This window comes from Pleurodeles waltl, unplaced genomic scaffold (assembly GCF_031143425.1).
Source record: "Pleurodeles waltl isolate 20211129_DDA unplaced genomic scaffold, aPleWal1.hap1.20221129 scaffold_70, whole genome shotgun sequence".
In the NCBI taxonomy this organism is placed as follows: Eukaryota; Metazoa; Chordata; class Amphibia; order Caudata; family Salamandridae; genus Pleurodeles; species Pleurodeles waltl.
The window spans coordinates 700562-709530 of NW_027150391.1; the positions used below are offsets into that span (position 1 = coordinate 700562).

The window sequence follows — 8969 nt, forward strand, 5'->3', positions numbered from 1 at the left end:
ATATATATATATATATGGAGAGAGAGAGAGAGAGAGAGAGAGAGAGAGAGAGAGAGAGCGAGAGAGAGAAAGAGATCTAGCACCCATTTGTTTCTGGTAGGTGAAACAAATTGTATGAAATTGTCAGGAGTCTTGTGTAAAATGAAAATTATACATTTTTTTCCTATACTAATAATTTTAAAAATATTTAGACAGCATTTAAACACTTTTTAACTTGATTTTTTCATGCGTTTGGCATTTTAAGTGCATGTTTTGAAATGGAAGAAATATCAGATATCACTGCTTTTCACATTGTTTTTACCAGCCTGGTCTTAGAAACACAGTGCAGGCTAATGAAATAAGAATTTTCAATGCATTAGGTCTTGCATTTTTAGGTCGAGCGTGCAAGTGCTCTGACGTGTTGTAATCTATCTGTGGGCTTTTAACCACGCCCACCGCATGCCCATCAATATCACTCATTCATGGTCTTGCCTTTCAAAAATCCTTTGTTATCATTGATAAATGCTTTAAGTTTGTCCCACCTTGGGGCAGTTTTGTTACCGTCTTGGCCATTGACCCTGTTACATGGATAATTGCACATTTGCCAATACGTTTGACTGCAAGCAAACGTCTTTTTCCTTTTGTGTCTCTCCTTTGCAGTCATGCTCATGGCAGCCGTGGCACTTTGAATCGGCTTGCTTATGTCAACTGTTTTACTTTTCATTTTCAATTTATGTGGCAAGAAAAGTCCTGTTTAGAATTTACAACACTAATAGCTCTAACTCAAGCAAACGCCTGCTTAAGGTTATGGCTATTGTCGTTGTAAATGACAATGTCTGTTACCATGAGTTTTAGTTTGGAGTGGATAATGCTTTAATTATACCACTGGCACAATCAGTCTCACATATATGCTTCAGTTTAAGTTAAAAAAAAAAAAAATTGCTTAGCAAAGCAAACACAGTAAACTTAATCAGACAATTAGTGACGTGGCCAAACTACATGTAAAAACAAGCATTTACAAAGCAACAGATCTCGCGTTTCATCAAGTTAGAGCTATTAGCGTTGGAAACTCCCAACCAGACTTTTCATGCCACATTAATTGGAAGGGAAAAAAAAACAAGCACGATCAGGCTGTGTATAACCCAGCACGACCGTGCTGCGAAATAAAGAGAAAAAGAAGTTCAGAAACCATATGGAAAACATGGAGCCTCGAATGTTTTCAGTAGTTGGTCGGTGCACTCGAGGAGGGCTAAACACCGGAAAAGGCATGACATATGCATTCCTTCCGCTAATGAAAGCAAGTGGATTTTAAAAGGTAAGCCCACGAACCAATGAAAGTGGCTGACATAACATGGGCACGGTTAGAAGCCCAAAGAGAGATTACAGCAGGGGGAGCGCTTTGCGCTCTACACTAAAAAAGATAGCAGCATTCCTATTAAAGACTGACCTCACCACCGCACTATTAACGTATTTCACAATCACGCCCAGGACATCAGATATCGGGAGCAACCTGATTTTATAGTGAATGATGATGATTTGATATCCCTGCTACTGCGAAAATACTTGTGAAGACTTCAGGCCTGCAACACACTAAAATGCTAAGCTCAAAACACCCAGCAGCAAAATAAAATATGACCAAAACCCTTTAAATACTCATTTTTGGAGCGTGCTTCAAATAAGCGATAATTCCAAACCTACTGCCAGAGCCTTCTTTTTATTCGCCTGCCTATAAAGAGTACTCCATGCCAGTGCTTCCCAATCTGTGGTCCAGGGTCCCCTGGGGGTCGCCGAAGCCTCGTCAGAGGGTCCGCGACTGCTTAGAAAATTAAATAATATTAACAGATTAGGTCTCCAGCTTTCAGTAATGACTCAGTAGGGCATCCCCGGATTCCAATAATGGATCAATGGGGAGTCCCCCGGTTCCAGTAATCATAAAGTGGGGGTCCACAGATGTCAAAGGGTTGGGAACCATTGCTTCATGCTATTCAGAAAGAGTTCTGTCATAAACACAGAAGCAGGGATCTGACAATTCCAGCTCAGGGAGAGAGCACAATTGTGTTACTTCCAAATCAGACAGCCGCTACTTCCACTGAAGCCATCATAGTAGCAACCTTAAAAGAGAACAGGGGCTCTAAAGAACATGCTGTGGGACTTAAAGTGGCAGGCACAGTTACAGAGAAGGATGAACGTGGATACTATAAACACTGGTTTAGTGGAAACCCATAAACCCTCACCATTTTGCCAGCAACAGCGGACCAAAGAGGACGAGACTAGCCCGGAAATGGATGTATATGTGCTTTCGAAAAGTGGCCTAGAAAAATAAATGAATCTGAGAAAAATAATATTGTAGAAACAGGAAATGCGAGTGAACAACAACGCGTAAGAACGCTAGACCAAACAAAATCACTGTGGACGGCACGATTTATACACATTTCACATAAAATGAATATTTATTGAGCTCACGCTTGTGCCACGTCCCCAATAAACAAATGTGATCTTGAGGGGTGGTTTAGATTGGAAAATATGCTGCATATAGTTCTCTATTCAAAACAAAATTTTGTGCACAACAATTTCTTAAAAGGAACATCTCTGCTGGAGTAAAATTCAAAAAATAGTTTTGGGAGATAATACAGTCTTAGCATAGCTGTTAATGAAAATGTACCTCTGCAACATGGCCTTCCTTTTAGGATTGTCTTAGTGACACCTAAAAACAGGGCTCAACTGTTAAAAAAAAACCACATACCTTCAAACATAAAGCACGGCATCGAGCCAAGATGAGAAAGGATTGCGGCTCGGAATAAAGGAAAAACTAAAACCAGGAGGAGGGGCCATCACATGCTGGAACAGGAGGAAGCCTGACGTAGTGTGATGGCCAAAATAATGTTCTCTTAGTGAATGCTCCCTGGATGGGAACTTAGCACGCAAAGGAGGGACATTTAGCACAATGCACCAATGAAAGTGAAGCATTTAAGACAAACACAACAAAGAACAAAAGGCGAGACTGTGCATGATTAAAAGCCCTTATTGAATACAACACGTCTTGCAGACAGCGCTGCACGCTGCCAAGCTCGCCCTAAAGCCGGCATGTGATAAGCAGTCACTGCACGCAGTGTTTGGGTCCATGACATGCCACCCACTGGGATGCAGAAGCACTTACAGAGTAACAACCTTACCCCAGCACCGGAAGAGCAGGGACAGCACAGTGCCACCATGCACTTCTGTTACCCACAGCTGTCATCATAAAGGGTGCAGAGCTGAAGAGACTCTAGTGCCAGTTTCGCTTTGATAGCTCTTATTGCAGACAAAATTAAAATTAAAAAAAGGCTTGTATCCTATGAGAAATTGGGTTGTTGGTTGAGGGGGTGAAATTCTACTCTACCAACAGCTACAATCCTTGTCAGAGTGAGCCCCAAAACAGACACTATATTAACCTGGGATTGACCCTCTGGTAGCTTGGCAAAAAAGGCAATCAGGCTTAACTTAGAGGCAATTAGTAAAATATTTGTGCAGCACGTGAACAGTAATAATGTGAAAACATGTCACCAGAAAAATCCCACACCAGTTTAGAAAAACAAACTTTTAATAAATCATTTGACAGCAAAATGACAAAAATCCAATCAGTAGAATCAGTTATGATTTTTTAAAGTTTCAAGTGAAAAATAGCACGTAAGAGATCAACAGCTAACATTTAGTCGCACAAGATCGGGGCTAAGTTGAAAGTTATTGCTGATCGCAATGGAGCACGGTTCAAATACACAAAGTGGATTGGGCCCGGTCTCCGCTTACCTTTGTACTTAGAAGAAATTTCAGAAAATGTCTGAGGAGGTAAAGTTCAGCTGGACAAGGCAGCCGGTGTTGTCCGAGGATGAGGTATCATTGTCGGGGAGTGTATGGAGGAGGTTGCAGTGAAGGTTCCTATGTTCTGACTTATTCTCTTGTACGGAAGTCATAAATGTCTAGCGGGATGAAGATGCAGGCTGTGTCCTACGAGGGCTCCGGGAGGTAGAATACCCTTCCAGAGAGAAGCCACTGAACAGGATGTGCTGCTGCAGAAAGGAACTCAGTGGGTGCTACTATGAAGTCAAGGTGACTGGCAATGCACCTTGGGAGGGCTCATGGACAGATTGGTTCCGGTTTCCTCTCGGTTCTTATAGCACGTTTTGGCAGAAAAGTTTTTTACGTCCCAGGTCTTGGATTTGGGCTATCTGGGCACGTTTAGCACCACTTCCAAGGCCCCAGGACTGAGGGGGCACCACTTGGAGGGTTGGGACTTACTCAGGCTGGTTCCTGGTGCAAGTTCAAGATGGTTACAGCCTTTCATGTCCCTGGGGTTCAGATCAGGAGGTCAGCCAACTAGGCCTTAGAGTCACTTTGATAGCCCTGGGTTCAAGCAGAAGAGTAGATCTCAAGAAGCAGGACAGTCCTCGGAGCGCACGGCGAATACTTCAGGCAGCAGGGCAGTTCTCTTGGTGTAAGAGGGCAGTTCTCTGAAGTACACAGCCATCCACAGGCAGCACAGCAGTTCTCTGAGAGTCCTCCCACGTCCAGAAGTGAACTGAAGAGTTGATTTGAGGGTCCTACTTTTATACCTCGTGCCAGCTTTGAAGTAGGAAAAAACTTCTGGAGTGTCTCCCCACAGAAGTGTCTGGAATTTCCTGACTCTTTACTCTTGTCCCAGGATGTCTGGGGTCACAAACGGCTAGTGTGAGTTCTTTGTGCTTGTGCTGAGGAAGTACATTTTAAGTGCAAGTGGTGATCTGCTCAACTGCACCGCTCTTCCTGTCAGCATGGTCCATCCTGCCAACACCCAGTCCTCTTTTGATGTGGCTGTATGGAAGGGATAAACGAAGACTAAATGCCAACTACACCTAGTCCTGTGACCCAGGAAGCAGGGTGCAGGTACCAAATGATTAGGAGAAGAAAATACTAACTTTCTAAAAGCATACAAAAATTGATGGATGAAATGCATGTCAGGGGGAGATAAAGTGGCAGGGAGTGCCTGTCAGTTATTTAAAGAGGCAGAAGGTGTTTTTAGAAGACCAGCCTTGGTATTTGGTGGCAGAAAGCTGTGTGTGTTCCCTCAGGGCAGGGGGCCAAGATATAAAAACAGCCCCTACCCTGAGGATACTGAGAGACATTTCTGTATTCAGTATGACCAGACCTGACGCAAACATTACCCTTTTAATAAGTACTGGCAGACACCTAGAGCAACCCCACTCCCTCATGGGGTTTGTTCTACTTCAGGACACCCTCCAGCTGTTTTTCTAAGTGTAACATCACAACAGCATACTATTTTCTATAAACTTTGGGGCATATGTACAAGCCCCGTAGCGCAGGGCAGCGCAGGGAGTAACCGTGCTGTGCTTCCCTGAGCCACAGGGGAATGGCAGACATGCACTTAATTTACGAAATACTGTGCATTTCTGTGGTGTCCCCCTGCGCTGGCACCCTTTTGGCTGCATAGTGCTATCGCAGGCACCCACTCACCATGATGCATGGGTGTCTGCGTTGTGAAAAGGACTCTTCCTGCACAAAAACAGTCCATTGAGCAGAGTGCAGCGCAAATAGAAAGAGGAAAAAACGAGGAGAAATAAAGATATTTTGTCTTGTTACGCCTTCCCTGGGAGGCATACGGTTTTGACGCATTCCCATGTTTACAAGTCCTTGTAAATCTGAGAACGTGTCAAAACCCATGTGTGTTGCATGAGAAAACCCAACGCAACACCCATGGACCGGCCTCCAGATGCAGAATAAGGCAACGCAGCGACTTGCGTGCCTTGCCTTACTCCATATCTATGAGGTCATGAAAAGCCATGCAACGTGGCCTCACGTTGCCTCGTAGGTATGGGTCTACAGTCTGCGCCACGAGCGCATCACAAGAAGGGACGCTTCGGGGGCACCCGGGGCTTGTGTATAAGGCCCCATTGTCTGTTCCTTGAGACCACACGGCAGAGGCTACTGGGCTCCGCCTGTGCCCCCTGGAGTTGCTGTCACTGCTGCCCGGGACCTGTTACTAAGGGACCTTTACCTGGTCACTAGGATAGCGCCCTGGGTGTAAAGGAATGAGACGCCCCCTCTGGTGAATTCAGTGAGGCAGCGGGGGACACAGCGGTGACTGGGCTCTGAACCCCCACATCTCAACCCCCCAAAGCCTCCCCCCACCAGATCCCTGAGTCACTCACAGCTCTGCCACTGCTGACAAGTTATTGTTTGGGGGGTGATGTGTGGCGGGAGGGAGTGAGAGGGAGATGGGAGGGTAAAGAAAGGGCCTCATGGTGTGTTAGAAGCAGGACCTGTGGCATATGGAAAAATGATGAAACGCTTTAAAAATGGAATCACTCACAGCTATGTCAGTGCTGACAAGTTATTGTTTGGGGGGTGATGTGTGGCGGGAGGGGGTGAGAGGGAGATGGGAGGGTAAAGAAAGGGCCTCATGGTGTGTTAGAAGCAGGACCTGTGGCATATCGAAAAATGATGAAAGCGCTTTAAAAATGGAATCACTCACAGCTCTGTCAGTGCTGACAAGTTGCCGGGTGGGAGGTTGTTGACTGTGACAGGGGTGAGGGAGATGAGAGGGTGAGGGGAGAGTCTGATAGGGTGTTAGAAGCAGAGACAGGTTAAAAGTGATTACATGACTTTAAACTGAACCCCCGCACCGAGGGAGAGGGCTGCTGTGCACTGAGCTCCGCAGAGATGGACAACCGCTCTTATTTCTAGACTCAGAATCCCGGCTCCGCTGTGACAAGCGCCGCGCACAGCACATGGACAGAGGGTCTGATGGTGGAAGTTAGATGGAGGGAATGTCTCTCTCACGCCCGAGACCTCAGATGGTTTTAGATGACGAGTTTCCTCGGCAGCCGCAGCACCTGTTCCCGTCTCTAAAAATGCATTAAAACCTCAGATCGGTGAACGCGCAGGTTACACTGAAAACAGAAACTGTTCTGAGCATTAAAGACACTGACGAAGAGGAGGAGTCCGCAGGGGGGATGAGGAAGGGATGAGGTGAGGAAGGAGGGTGGACAAGCGACAGGGGGTGGAATAAGAAGAATGATGGTTTGGAAGCGGAGAGGGAGGGGCAGGAGGGACGATGCAAAACCAGAGGGGAAATAAATGAGGGAAGTGTGGAGGAAATTATATATAAATACCAAAAAAGTCACAAAAGTGTCCCTGCTGCCGAAACCCGGGATCGAACCAGGGACCTTTAGATCTTCAGTCTAACGCTCTCCCAACTGAGCTATTTCGGCAGATGGGATAACACTATAGATGCAGCCCTTGTAGCACTAAGCAATGAGTGATGTGATGTATTCTGTGAGGTGTCACTGAGGGGTGATCTGCTCCCCTGTAAATCGCTGTTAAATCCTTTTCATTGCGGTTATTAAGGGGGCTCCGGGTCTGCCCAGGATCAACCAGCGCCGGATGCAGCGCTCTGTACCAGCACCTGGCACCTGAAGCGGCTACACAAAGACTCCTTTTCCGCCCAAATTACATGAGAGAGACGAGAAATTGCAGGAGAGAGAGCGCAACACAGAAACAGAAAGGAAAGAGACAGAGAGAGCAGCACAGAAAGAGAAAGAGCAGAGGAAAGCGGACGAGAGAGATAGAGAGAGAGAGAGAGAGATAGAGAGAGAGAGAGCAGCGGTCTCTGATGAGACACTCCGCAGCTTCCTTCTCCGTGACCCCCGCGGGGGTGAGAGCGGGGGGGGGGGGGATTGATAATAAATGCGTTTTCGCGTCAGACGGATAATAACGATAACATAACGCGCAGCTCCAGACCCCGCTTAGGAGAATCATTGGAAAAAGTCTTCAGTGGGGCGGAAATATGAGTGAGTGGAATAACTGACGCCCCAGGAGACAGTCATTGAACCGCGAATAATCTTTATAAAATAATAACAAATACACCCGGCAGTGGTGCCCTTGTCACCGATGCCAGACACCAGCAAACCACAGACATCCTGCGGCCCCGTGGCCCTGTGGATAACTCGTTGGACTTATAGGGAGCTTTGGAGACATTGAAGGGTCGTGGGTTTGAGTTCCACCACTGTTACTTTTACACAGATTTCCTCAGATCATGGCTGGAACGGTAAGTATTCACCTTGAATCCGTGCAAGTAATTCTCCCAGGTATTAAACTCTCCCACCATGGCCTGTATTACAGATACAGCCGGAGGCGCAACAGGCGCGTGAGCTCCTTTTTAGCGCCCTTGGGGCACTATGGGATTACAGAGGGGGCTGCAGATGCTGGAGACCCCCCTCAGTGGTACTGACAGTGGTACTCTGCGGCCAGCGCTATCTCCAGAGTGTGATCTTTCCACATTCATGTGATTTCAGACTTTTTCACCTGTGACATAATGTTTTACTTATGATTTTTTTCAAAGAATGCTTGATGGGTGCTGTTTTAATTTAACATTTCCAGTCTGTAATACCTTTAAGGCGTGAGCTACAACCCTTGTTAGGTTTGTTCTTTCTACCAGTTCATAGTGAGCTGCTGCATGAAGCTGGGCTCTGGCTGTCAGTGCAGCTTCAGAGAAGTAAAGGTGACTGCTGACAAACTCACTCTTGTCACAAATCATGACTGCAGCTCCCGGGGTCAGCCTTGTAAGACCCCCAATAAAAGCTTCCGGTGCGCTCGTGCATGTTACCTCTCAGTCCAACCTGGAACCGGATACGGAAAATGTGGCTCTTTCCAGAGTCACCGATTTATGTTTTTCAAGTTCTACAAAGAAACGTGATCTCACAGGTGCTCGTCACTCACAAACACCAGGGGGCGCTGCACTATGATTTCCTCACTTGAAAAAACATAACGAGATTATATCTATTTCAGATAAAAGAATGCTACACTTGGGTTTTTTGTAGACACAGCGGATATTCAGTAACAACGTGATGATTTAGAAGCAAGATTTGGCTAAGAATAAAATCTCTACCAGAAGTGGGGCTCGAACCCACGTCCATTGGATCTTAAGTCCAACGCCTTAACCACTCGGCCATCCTGGT

The 8969-nt window shown here is 46.2% G+C and overlaps 2 non-coding genes across 2 annotated transcripts; both read right to left on the minus strand.

Annotated features, from left to right (window-relative positions):
* Positions 1-7150: 7150 nt before the first annotated feature.
* On the minus strand, positions 7151-7223 carry TRNAF-GAA (transfer RNA phenylalanine (anticodon GAA)). Its single transcript has one exon. It is a non-coding gene; the product is annotated as a tRNA-Phe (tRNA).
* Positions 7224-8896: 1673 nt separating this feature from the next.
* TRNAL-UAA (transfer RNA leucine (anticodon UAA)) lies at positions 8897-8969 on the minus strand. The gene has a single exon. It is a non-coding gene; the product is annotated as a tRNA-Leu (tRNA).